The sequence below is a fragment of the Cibotium barometz genome, chromosome 42 (assembly GCF_041138505.1).
Source record: "Cibotium barometz isolate CiBa-2024 chromosome 42, ASM4113850v1, whole genome shotgun sequence".
NCBI lineage: Eukaryota > Viridiplantae > Streptophyta > Polypodiopsida > Cyatheales > Cibotiaceae > Cibotium > Cibotium barometz.
In genome coordinates, this window is record NC_141087.1 from 4,890,181 (window position 1) to 4,903,626 (window position 13,446).

Consider the following 13,446-nt stretch of genomic DNA (forward strand, 5'->3'; position numbering starts at 1 on the left):
AATGGATTATCCTAACAAATTGGGAAAAGAGGAATGTTGAAATTAGATCAATCTAGTGGGATAATCATAGTTATGTTTAATTTTATGGTTAAAATTAGGATTTAAATTCATAGTTTGATTTTAAGCATAAAAGAGGAACTACTATCATATTTTCATTACAAGCTTTTATTCTTTTATTTTTTTTTTGAGAATTATCAGTAATAGCAGTGAACTATGGCAAAATTTTTAGAAAATAATACATATCTTATTTTTATGCATAATGCTAAAAGAGGACTTCCTACCATATTCTAGGATTGGACATCCTATGCAAAAAAATGATTTTCATCATATTCATGAGAAATAAATTTTTGTAATTATGCATAATTAATTGATTATGGTAAAAGATAAATTTTTGGTAAATTTATTTTTATACAAAAAGAGAAATTCCCATGATATTTGAGACCCAAGTAATTAAATGGTAAAATAGGAATTTTGGCATAATTCAAATTATGAGTATTTATCAAAATCAGAATTTTGAGCATTATTAATTTTATTGGGAAATATGGGTAGAATTGATTTTTGTAAATCCTATGAATCTTTTTCTCAAAAAGAAGAATATTGAATATATTTTACTTGAGAAATTTGAAAAAGAATATGAAATTATCCATCGAGAAAACTTGGATAATTCTTATTTAGAAAAGAATATCTGGAATCCCCTAGGAGAATTGAGGATCCAATGAGTAAACGGAAGTTTAGAATTACTCATTAATGAAGCTTAAGGAATGAAAATAAAATACTTAAATGCTCTTTTTGAATTTTTACTATTCAATTCTGATAAGGTTTATTTTCCCTTTTTAAACCTTCATCAACACTCTGATACACATAGATTCAATGGGATCGAGAAAAAGTTCCTTTAACTAGGCCAAGAAATTGGCAGAAACTTAGAAAACTCCTATCAGCATCATCGAAAGTAGAAAACGGTACTAAAAGTGGATGTGATAAGAAGTGGATCTTAATGAATGTAAATGGATGTGGATGTGAATGTGATAAGAGGAGATGTGAATGTGATGTGATAAGATGTGAATGTGATGTGATGAGATGTGAGTGGATGTGATGAGATATGATGCGATGTAAATGGATGTGGATGTGAATGTGAGGAGATGTGGAGATAAGATATAAATGGATGTGGATGTGATCAGATGTGATGATATGTGAAAGGATGTGATGTGATGAAAATGGATGAGAATGAGATATAATGTGATAAATGTGCATGTGAATGAATGAATGGATGTGGGTGAGTGTGATGTGAATGGGTGTGATAGATGTGAATGGATGCGATGAGATGTGAGTGGATGTGGAGAGATGTGAATGTGATGTAATGAGATGTGAATGTGATGTAATGAGATGTGAATGGTTGTGATGTGATGTGGATGTAGTTAGATATGAATGGATGAGATATGATGTGTATAGATGAGATGTGATGTGATGTGGACTTGGGTAGATGTGAATGGATATGAAGTGATGTAAATAGATGTGAATGTGATGTGATGATATGTGGATGTGAGGTGGATCTGAATGAATGGAGATAAATGTGATGTGATATGAATGGAAGTGATGTGATGTGGATATGTTGTGACGTGATGTGATGAGAGGATAGATGTGATGAGATGTAATATGATGTGATTGGATGAGAATGGATGAAGACGATGGGAATACACATGACTGGATGTGGAATAAGCAATGTGAATTGATGTAGAAGAATGTGGAATAATTAGAAATGATGTGGAACAATGTGGAAAGATGAGAGTTTGTTAGAAACTGTATTTATGAAACCTGTTTTTAAATGACTATTTTATGTCAAGAATGCTGGGGAAGCATTTTGACCATCTTGTGAATAAGGTCGTGGAGACCTAAGTGATAAAGTTGCAACATCTGATGGAGAGTCAACGGAGGACGTCTCGTGTAGCAAGGTCGGACGAGGTCTTGAGTAGCCTCGGTTCGATTTAAATGGTGAGCTTCCGGTACAGTGGATGAGGGACCAATGAAGCGGCCTATGAGTGAAGCACTAGGTGACCTGCGAAGGAGACTAAAGGGTGCTGACCATACACTACTTGGGCTTTGGGTCGCCAAAGATACCCATACGTGTATCGGGAAAGAAAATAGAACAAGGAGTTAGAGTTGTTTTCTGAACTCAGGAATGGATCTGGTTGATTGGCCTTGGTGGTCCTCAACAACGGATGAGCCCATGACTCTTTTATATGGATCTGTTGCTTGATCTTGCTGATCTTCAGTGGAGAGTCCATTTGGATTTTTTTATGCGATTATATTTTTGAGTCCTATGAGCTAAAAACTATTTAAAAGGCCCCAGGCGGTGAGCGTTATGGTTGCCAATGATGCCATAGGTACACCGATGAAGGAATGATTATAAGTTGAAATTCAAGCTAGGTATTTTGGAGGATTATGATCAGTGATACTATGGTTTTGTTAAAGATTGTTTAAGACAACAAAATCTGTGAAACAGGCAATTTCATATTGGGTGTGTAAGTGGTGTGACTATCTTGAAGTTTGTTCTTGAAGCGTCGACTAGGGGGCTTGGCAACTCATTTCCCTGGTACCTGGGCAAAACATAAACAAATTCCTAAATGGATCCTATCGCTACAGTGGTTGGTGGGCGGTTGGCTAACCCATGGGATTGGATGGGGTTAGGCTGGATGGATCCCTAAAATGAGACTCAATTCTGTTAAGTTACGATAGTTGAAGTAAATCCCGGATAACCCTTGTTCTATGGAAAAGAACCAGCGGGCTGTGCCTTTGATGAGGAAAAAAGCGTTGGTCTCTATGATCCAAGTGCAAGTCTCTTCCCTTGATCTAACCATGTGACTTATAGGTTCAGTCGGATTAGTTTGTTTAGTAAGGCTCTTGAGACTACGAAAGAATAAATTATCCTAGAGGAATCGCCCGTGCTTTCTAGCCGAGGGAAGTTTTTCTGGGTTCGATTTTGGAAGAACCGAGGGATTAGTCTCTTGTCCGGATATCCATGGGTGAGGCCCTGAGTGAGAGGCTTTGCCCTGCAAACAGAAGTGCTACTTCCGTTGCTAGCACCCCCGAATTCGTTGCGCGGAGGGGGCAAGGATCTTTCAGTTGGTATCAGAGCGAATTGGCTAAAGAGGATCAATCGAGAAGCGAGAAATGTCAAAAATTTATGAAGTACCAGTAAAAGATTGTAATTGTGTGATGAAATTCATACAAATTGATTTTCAGAATGATTCATAAATTGGAAATTGGGTCTTCAGATGTAAGTACCGCAATTGTATGGAATCCCTGACTGGCTTGAGGCCTAGATATGATGGTATTTACCTTATATCTCCAAGGACCGTGACTACCCGTATATACCATGGATATATCTGTAGCTCTTTACTGACAATGTATATGAGTAAATCTAAGACCTTGAAGCTATAAGCAAAAATGCTATCCAGAGGATGAATTCGAATGTTGGTTGATATGATTTTTGAATTCTGGTTGAGAATTGATGAATTGATTTGGATTCTGATTCAAAGATGATGATTTTTAAATTCTGGTTGAAAGAAGATAAGTTGAACAAAGCCACAATGAGGATGAATGGGACGAATCCCTGTGATGATGTTAGTAACTGGAAGACAATTATGACTTCAGCAAATCACTATGAGATTAGTGGATTGTGTTGACAGATTATTGCTGTTTGACCTTTGACCCAGTGGATCTAATTAAGGGATGACAAATTGAAAACCTGCATAATAGAAATTCCCGTGGAGGAATGTTCAGATGAAATTTTCCTCTGATGGAGCATTATTGTGTTAAGAATATGAATGAATTATTTTCTGGTAATGAGTTTTGTATGTTTTTCTTGTGGAAGGGATCTTTATCCTAGGATTCTGTGGGGGGCTGACCAAACTATAAAAATAACCCCGAGCTCGATGAGGAAGAGCTCGACCCGGATGTTAATAAGACTCTTCATAGATCGCAATCTGGACCTTTCAAGGTTGAAGGGGAAAACTTGGGAGAGGCTGTGGAGAAGTGGATCGAAGCAATGGAAGAATACTTTGATGTCACTGGGCATAATGAGAAGAGTAAAATGGCTCTTGCAAGGTTGAAGATAGTAGAAACAGCTAGAGTGGCATGGAGAAACCACTACGAGACAAATCGTCTAGATTGGAGCACCTAGACGACATGGAATGATCTCAAGATTTACCTAAGGAAGAGATTCTGTCCTCCCGGCTTTTTGGAAACCAAGATGAACGAATTCTTAGAGTTAACCCAAGGGAGTAGAACTATTGAAGAATATCATTAGGCGTTTGCTCTCCTCCTCAAGTACTCGCCACTGCTGGATGAAGAATAGCCGATGGCCAAGTTCATTCGGGGATTGAACGAACCTTTGAATATCCTAGTGAAGAATGCCAAGCCAGTTTCCATGGCCGAGAAGGAGTGTGGATGGCGAGGGATTTTGCCAAGGCCGTTGATGTCAAGGTCCCGTGCCGAAGCCAGCACCATCATCTTTCAAAAGATTTCTAGCTCCCGAAGGTGATTCCAACTTTGCACTGCATAGGAGACAACAAGGTCAAACTCAGGATATGGGAAGTTCCAAAATAGACGAAAGGTCTTTTTCCCGGAATTCAATCCCTTGGAATTCAACTTCTTCAGAAGTTCCACCCTTGAATAAAGAAGTGAAATGCTATATTCCAACTTTCCACTGCCTAAGAGACAACAAGGTCAAACTCAGGATATGGGAAGTTCCAGAATAGAAGAAAGGTCTTTTTCTCGGAATGCAATCCCTTGGAATTCAACTTCTTCAAAAGTTCTACCCTTGAATAAAGAAGTGAAATGCTATAACTGTCAAGGAATTGGACATTGTAGTATAGATTGCCCAACTCCTTTTGGATCAAGGTTTTCAGGGCAGTGAAGTCAGGGACCAAGATTTCAGACTCGAGCTCCTTCCTTCCAGAGTAATCAGGTTCCTTTCCATCAAAATCAGGGAAATCTTAGAGGTAGACCCACTAACAACCCTCAGTTTCAATCCAAAGTAATGCAAGACCTCTGCCTCTCAGAATAGGGGAAGTCAAAGAGAGATATTCCCAAATCGGCCATGCACTTCCAAGGCAATAACGATGGAACTGATTGAAGAGGAAGAAGATGAAAGAGATTATACTCCACCTATGAGATGAGGACATCTCGCGTTTTTAAGTGGGGTAGGATGTAAGATTCCTCCCTCCAGCTTTTGAGGTGTAAAGGTGTAAGAACCTCCCCTTCTGTTCTTGTAATTATTCCCCTCTCTGAATAGAAGAAAGATCTTGTTTTACCCTATTTTGACCTAGAGAGAAAAAATGTCTACAGAGAGATAATCCAAAATTCAGATATCTTTGGATATAAAAATCCTCCTAGTGTCTAAAATGGATTCCCCTGAAACAGAAGTTCAAAATGAACTTTTCAATGTGCATTAGGAATTAATTGAAAATGGTATAAGGGACCTTAGCCTAAGGGTCTACATATTCAGGAATTTTTGGATTATGGTCCAAAATTAATGTTCCAATGGGCCAACTGGATTACTCCAAGTGTTGGGATGAGATAAATCCAAGAGAATAAAAGAAAATACAAAAAATGAGTAAATGCTCACATAAGATAAAGAGTTGACTGAGTAGAAGGTTTATTAGTTAAAAATTATGAGATATTACTAAAAAAATGAGATATTTTAGAATAATGATGCATTTTTGACAACTTGGTAAAAAAAGGGGGACTCTTGAGGTAGGCACCTCTTTCACATGTGTGGAAGGGTTTTTAATTCAAAAATTGTGATATGTTTATCTCTCCCCTCTCCTGGATCAAACCAAATCAAAAAGGGAGCCAAACTGGTCCAAATCTTGTCCAAATTGAGTCAAACTAAACCTGGAAAATTAACCCAGTTGGACTTGGTAAGTGGCCTTCCTCACCTATAAATAGACCCTCAGTCATTTGTATACCATGCCAGTATTATATTAAAATAATCATATTTTCTATTATCCTTTAAATTCTTCTCTCTATTGGGAGCTTGGAGCTCTCTCTCTCTACAACAACTCTTGGAGTTGCTCTTCTCCTCTTGGTGGACCAATTGATTGGTCGGGGGCTTCACTGCAATTAGAGAATCAAGCCAAACTTGGAGGTAAAATCAAAATTTATGTTTTTTTTTTCAATTTTCTCAATAACTTTCTTCTTCTCAACCTCTCTCAAGCTTTAAAAGCTTTCTAAATGATTGTTTTGATTCACATCAAGCTTTCCCTTAAAGTCTTAATGTTTAATTAAGAGGAAGTTAATCTTTATGCTTATTTGTAATGCTTTCTTTAAGTAAATCTCTCTCTTTAAAAGAGAAGCCGTCTTTATGGCTAAATCCCTTGAAAAAGGATGCTTCTCTTAATTCAAAGCTAAACTCTAGGCTTGATAAGCTATAGATTTAAAAAATGATATTTTCATGATTTTATGCTATTAAAATAATGATAAATTATTTTAGATTATTTATGAGTAGTTAAAAACTACTCTAATTCATTCTAAATGAGAAATGGATTATCCTAACAAATTGGGAAAAGAGGAATGTTGAAATTAGATCAATCTAGTGGGATAATCATAGTTATGTTTAATTATGATTTAAATTCATAGTTTGATTTTAAGCATAAAAGAGGAACTACTATCATATTTTCATTACAAACTTTTATTCTTTAAATTTTTTTGAGAATTATTAGTAATAGTAGCGAAGCTATGGTAAAATTTTTTAAAAATAATACATATCTTATTTTTATGAATAATGCTAAAAGAAGACTTCCTACCATATTCTAGGATTGGACATCCTATGCAAAAAAATGATTTTCATCATATTCATGAGACATAAATTTTTGTAATTATGCATAATTAATTAATTATGGTAAAAGATAAATTTTTGGTAAATTTATTTTTATACAAAAAGAGGAATTCCCATGATATTTGAGACCCAAGTAATTAAATGGTAAAATAGGAATTTTTGGCATAATTCAAATTATGAGTATTTATCAAAAGTAAAATTTTGAGCATTATTAATTTTATTGAGGAATATGGGTAGAATTGATTTTTGTAAATCCCATGAATCTTTTACTCGAAAAGAAGAATATTGAATATATTTTACTTGAGAAATTTGAGAAAGAATATGAAAATATCCATTGAGAAAACTTGGATAATTCTTATTTAGAAAAGAGAATCTAGAATCCCTGGAAGGATCAAGGATCCAATGAGTAAATGGAAGTTTAGAATTAATTCTCATTAATGAAGCTTAAGGAATGAAAATACAATACTTAAATGCTCTTTTTGAATTTTTACTATATTCAATTCTGATAAGGTTTATTTTTCCTTTTTAAACCTTCAACAACACTCTGATACCTAGATTCAATGGGATCGAGAAAAAGTACCTTTAACTAGGCCAAGCAATTGGCACAGAAACTTAGAAAAGTCCTATCAGTATCAAAAGTAGAAAATGGTACTAAAAGTGGATGTGATAAGATGTGATGTGGATCAGAATGTGTGTATGGGATGTAAATGGATGTGGATGTGAATGTGATGTGATAAGATGTGAATGTGATGTGATGAGATGTGAGTGGATGTGATGAGATTTGGATGAGATGTGATGTGATGTAAATGGATGTGGATGGGAATGTGAGGAGATGTGGATGAGATGTAAATGGATGTGGATGTGGATGTGATGATATGTGAAAGGATGTAATGTGATGAAAATGGATGAGAATGAGATATAATGTGATAAATGTGCATGTGAATGAATGAATGGATGTGGATGAATGTGATGTGAATGAATGTGGGATGTGAATGGGTGTGATGGATGTGAATGGATGCGATGAGATGTGAGTGGATGTGGAGAGATGTGGTGAGATGTGAATGTGATGTAATTGTTGAGAGATGTAATCGCGGTGTTGTGTGTATGTGGGAAAGCACCCTAGAGGTGCAAGATATTGTGGCAAGATAAGAATGCCACATGTAATATTGTATGGTGTGTGTGTTGACCAAAAGAGTGGAAAAGGGAGTGCCACATGGATGATGATGTGTAAAGTGGGATAAGGCTAGAAAGTCTATATCATTGTATGGTTCATTGTGAATGCAATAGATCAATAGAACTTGTATTGAGTGTGCAATCTCTCTCTCTCTCTCTCTCTCATGGAGTTTTTAGTGTGGTATAATCCACCTTAATTATGTTGCTTAATCTATATACTTCACCACCATGGAGTGTGCAATCTCTCTCTCTCTCTCTCATGGAGTTTTTAGTGTGGTATAATCCACCTTAATTATGTTGCTTAATCTATATCCTTCACCACCATGATCAATCCCATTTTAGGATTGTTAACATGGTATCAGAGCTTGGGTGGGCTCTTGGTCATGGGGTGATTATTTATGTGTAGTTTTTTCTTGGTTATGTGTTTATTTGATTAAGCATTATTTTCAGTTTATTATGATTTTTTTAGCACACTCATATTATCATTTGGATTTGTATTTGTGAGGATTTGAGATGAGATTTGCAACAAGGAGGTTGCATAGAAGCTGCCCAAGAGAGTATTAGTGATGGGATATGTGGATCCCATGGATCTTTGCATTTGGCAACAAAGAGGTTGAAGGTGCACATGCTTGTTCAAGTGGTGGACATGTGGTTATGGGCTGATTTGCAGTCCATGTTGGAGCTTGTCAAGAAAATGGCATGGCTCGTAGTTTGCTCAATGAAGGAGAGCAAAGAAGGGGATGAAAACCTTGGTAGTTTTCACATGTTTTGCACCTTGGTTTCATGGTAATGAAATCTTAAAAAGAAGAAGCACCCTTGAAGCATGCAAATAGCATGCATTACAAAGCTCCTATGGAGAGCTCGAGAAGTGGGGAAGGCCCAATGCAGCCAAGTCTCAGTGGAAAAACTATGGCAAGAGAGAGTCGTGGTGATAAGAAGCAGCACGAAAAAGATAAGATCCCATGATAGCTCCTCTAGTAGGCAACCTCGAGCACACATGCGATGTAGTCAGCAGAAGGCAACTAGAGTGAGCAAGAACCCTTATGCATAGGTCATGAGGAAGATTGTAGGAGTGGAGAACAAAAGTTCACTATGGGTGCATCCGCCTTAAGAGGGTGTTGCATGGAATCTCTCAGTGTATGAGAGAGAATCGTAGCTACAATAGAGGTGCAAGCTTTGGCTATGGCGTAGAAAAGCTGTGTAGCAAACCACCACGAGGAAACAGGTGCACACTATTCCACAATTTGATGAAGCACTGGAAGTTGAAAGAAAGCTCGTGCTAGTGGAGTATGCTGTGAACCACAGTTCAAAGTAGAAGGTAGAGTGACGCTTAAAGAGGAGAGGCCTTGTGATAGTAGCGATGGCAACTATGAAGGTTCCATGGCTATGGTGATGCTAAGAAAAAGAGTCCATGAAGAAGACGATGATCACCTATGCGGGTCCCAGCCAGCTATGCAAAGTCTAGCGAGCAACCGATGAAAGCGGAGAGCATTGGCTGCAACGCATTCAATACATGGCATGCAGGATTGTAGGTGCCGGCATTGTAGAGAATTTTTTTAAAAAGAATTAATTTAACCCTTATTTTGGCAGTGAGGGTCATTCAAACACAACATATCATAAGCCTTGTTCACAACATGCCTTGTTCACATGCCTTTAAGAGGCATTATATGAGAACGTGTTCACATGCCTTTAAAAGGCATTATATGAGAACATGTTCACACACAAAAGACTTTGTAATTTTTATTTTCACCCATAATTAATGATGGGGAAATCGTCCCCGAGCCTGCAAGCTCAAAACGGGAAATTTTTGTAATCACCCACATTGGTATGAGGGTTGCCCTGCCCGAGCTCACCTAGAAGCTCGAAATGGTTGTTGCGTGATGTGTGCATTAGCGATGCACCTGTGAGGTGCATGTGCATGGGTTGGTTCTCACTCGAACTTCCATGTTCAAATCGGACTCAGTGGTTCCGCTGTGAGCGAGTCGGCTCAAAATGGACTAGGTGTCTAAGATGGTAGACACGCGCACACATATTTGGTTGATGAACACTCCAATGTATCATTGAGGGAGACTGTTGAGAGCTAGCGATTGCAGTTGTGCAATGCTACATTGATGGGTGATGGGTGAGTTGTGGAACACCTCAATTAAGAGGGGGTGTTGAGAGATGTAATCGCGGTGTTGTGTATGTGGGAAAGCACCCTAGAGGTGCAAGATATTGTGGCAAGATAAGAATGCCACATGTAATATTGTATGGTGTGTGAGTGTTGACCAAAAGAGTGGAAAAGGGAGTGCTACATGGAATGATGATGTGTAAAGTGGGATAAGGCTAGAAAGCCTATATCATTGTATGGTCCATTTATGAATGCAATAGATCAATAGAACTTGTGTTGAGTGTGCAATCTCTCTCTCTCTCTCTCTCTCTCTCTCTCTCTCTCTATCTCATGGAGTTTTTAGTGTGGTATAACCCACCTTAATTTATGCTTAATCTTGTGTCTATCACCATGATCAATCCCATTTTTGGATTGTTAAACAGTAATGAGATTTGAATGGATGTGATGTGATGTGGATCTGGTTAGATATGAATGGATGAGATAAGATGTGGATAGATGAGATGTGATGTGATGTGGACTTGGGTAGATGTGAATGGATGTGAAGTGATGTAAATAGATGTGAACGTGATGTGATGATATGTGGATGTGATGTGGATCTGAATGAATGTAGATGGATGTGATGTGATATGAACGGATGAGATGTGATGTGGATATGTTGTGATGTGATGTGATGAGAGGATAGATGTGATGAGATGTAATATGATGTGATTGGATGAGAATGGATGAAGACGATGGGAATACACATGACTGGATGTGGAATAAGCAACGTGAATTGATGTAGAAGAATGTGGAATAACGAGAAATGATGTGGAACAATGTGGAAAGCTGAGAGTTCGTTAGAAACTGTATTTATGAAACTTGTTTTTAAATGACTGTTTTATGTCAAGAATGCTAGGGAATCATTTTGACCATCTTGTGAATAAGGTCGTGGAGAGCTACGTGATAAAGTTGCAACATTTGACGGAGAGTCAACGGAGGACATCTCACGTAGCAAGGTCGGCCGAGGTCTTGTTGACCAGCCTCGGTTCGATTTAAATGGTGAGCTTTCGGTACGGTGGATGAGGGACCAAGGAAGCGGCCTATGAGTGAAGCGGTAGGTGACCTGCGAAGGAGCTTAGAGGGTGCTGACCATATGGTGCTCGAGCTATGGGTCGCCAAAGATACCCATGCGTGCGTCGGGGAAGAAAATAAAACAAGGAAATAGAGTTATTTTCTGAACTCGGGTATGGATCTGGTTGATTGGCCTTGTTGGTCCTCAACAACGGATGAGTCCATCACTCTCTTATATGGATCTGTTGGTTGATCTTGCTGATCTTAAATAGAGAGTCCATCCAGATTTTCCTATCTGATTATAATTTCGGGTACTATAAGCTAGGAACTATTGAAAAGGCACCTGAGTGAACATGTGGTGAGCGTTCTGGTTGCCAATGATGCCATAGGTACACCAATGAAGGAATGATTGTAAATTTGAATTCAAGCTAGATATTTTGGAGGATTATGATCAATGATGCTATGGATTCATTAAAAGATTGTTTTAAAGACACCTAAATCAATGAAACATGCAATTTCATATTAGTGTGACTATCTTGAAGTTTGCTTGAAGCACTAGCTAGGGGGCTTGGGAACTCTTTGCTAAATCTGTGAAATGACCATACAATAATATAAGCTTTGTAGCCTTATCCCACTTTACACATCATCATCCATGCGGCACTCCCTTTTCCACTCTTTTGGTCGACACTCACACACCATACAATATTACATGTAGCATTCTTATCTTGCCACAATATCTTGCACCTCTAGGGTGCTTTCCCACATACACTTCTCACATACACACAACACCGTGATTACATCTCTCAACACCCCCTCTCACCCATCACCCATCAATGTAGCATTGCACAACCCCAATTGCTACCTCTCAACACTCCCCCTCAATGATGCATTGGAGTGTTCATCAACCAAACATGTGTGCGCGTGTCTACTATCTTAGACACCTAGTCCATTTTGAGCCGACTCGCTTACAGCAGAACCATTGAGTCCGATTTGAACATGGAAGTTTGGGTGGGAACCAGCCCATGCACATGTACCTCACACGTGCATCGCTCATGCACACATCACGCAACAACCATTACGAGCTTCTAGGTGAGCTCAGGCAGGGCAACCCTCATACCAATGTGGGTGATTACAAAAATTTCTCGTTTTGAGCATGCAGGCTCGGGGATGATTTTCCCATCATCAATTAAGGAATCAGTTACTTAGGTTTTCAATTTGTCATCCCTTAATTAGATCCATTGGGTGCAAAGGTCAAACAGCAGTAATCTGTCAACACAATCCACTAATCTCATAGTGATTTGCTGAAGTTATAATCGTTTTCCAGGTACTAACATCATCATAGGGATTCGTCCCATTCATCCTCATTGTGGCTTTGTTCAATTTATCTTCCTTCAACCAGAATTTAGAAATCATCATCTTTCAATTAGAATCTAAATCAATTCATCAAATCTCAACCAGAATTCAAAAATCATATCAACCAGCATTCGAATTCATCCTCTGGATAGCATTTTTGCTTATAACTTCAAGGTCTTAGATTTACTCGTATACATTGTCAGTAAAGAGCTGTAGATATACCCATGATATATACGATTAGTCACGGTCCTTGGAGCAATAAGGTAAATACCATCATATCTATGCCTCAAGCAAGTTAGGGATTCTATATAATTGCGGTACTTCCATCTGAAGACCCAATTTCCAATTTATGAATCTTCATTCTGAATATCAATTTGTATGAATTTCATCACACAATTACAATCTTTTACTGGTACTTCATAAATTTTTGACATTTCTCGCTTCTCGGTTGATCCTCTTTAGCCAATTCGCTCTGATACCAGCTGAAAGATCCCTACCCCCTCCGTGCAACGAATTCAGGGGTGCTGGCAGTAGTGTTTGGAAGCATGGAGGGTACTGTGCTTCGTGACTCCCTTGCATAACCGAGGGCATCGCCCCCCTCTTTTTTCCTTGTAACCAAATATCAAAAACATCTTTCCAACAAACTTGTGATGCATGACTTGCATTAAGTGATAACAACATCAATGCATCAAGCGTCTCTAGACACAAGCTACTTCTCAAGCTACTCTTTATGTCATTTTGTCGAGAGAAACCTCGCTCACATGATGTTGTACTCACTCAAATTACTATGCTTGCTTGCCATAAATACATCAGTCTTGGAAATGTGTCCCACCAAGTCTTTGTGTTGCTGCAGATTGCCCAAGCATCATGCATACCTCTACTCCTAGTAACCCTGTACAGCATGCCAACAAAATCCTTCCGT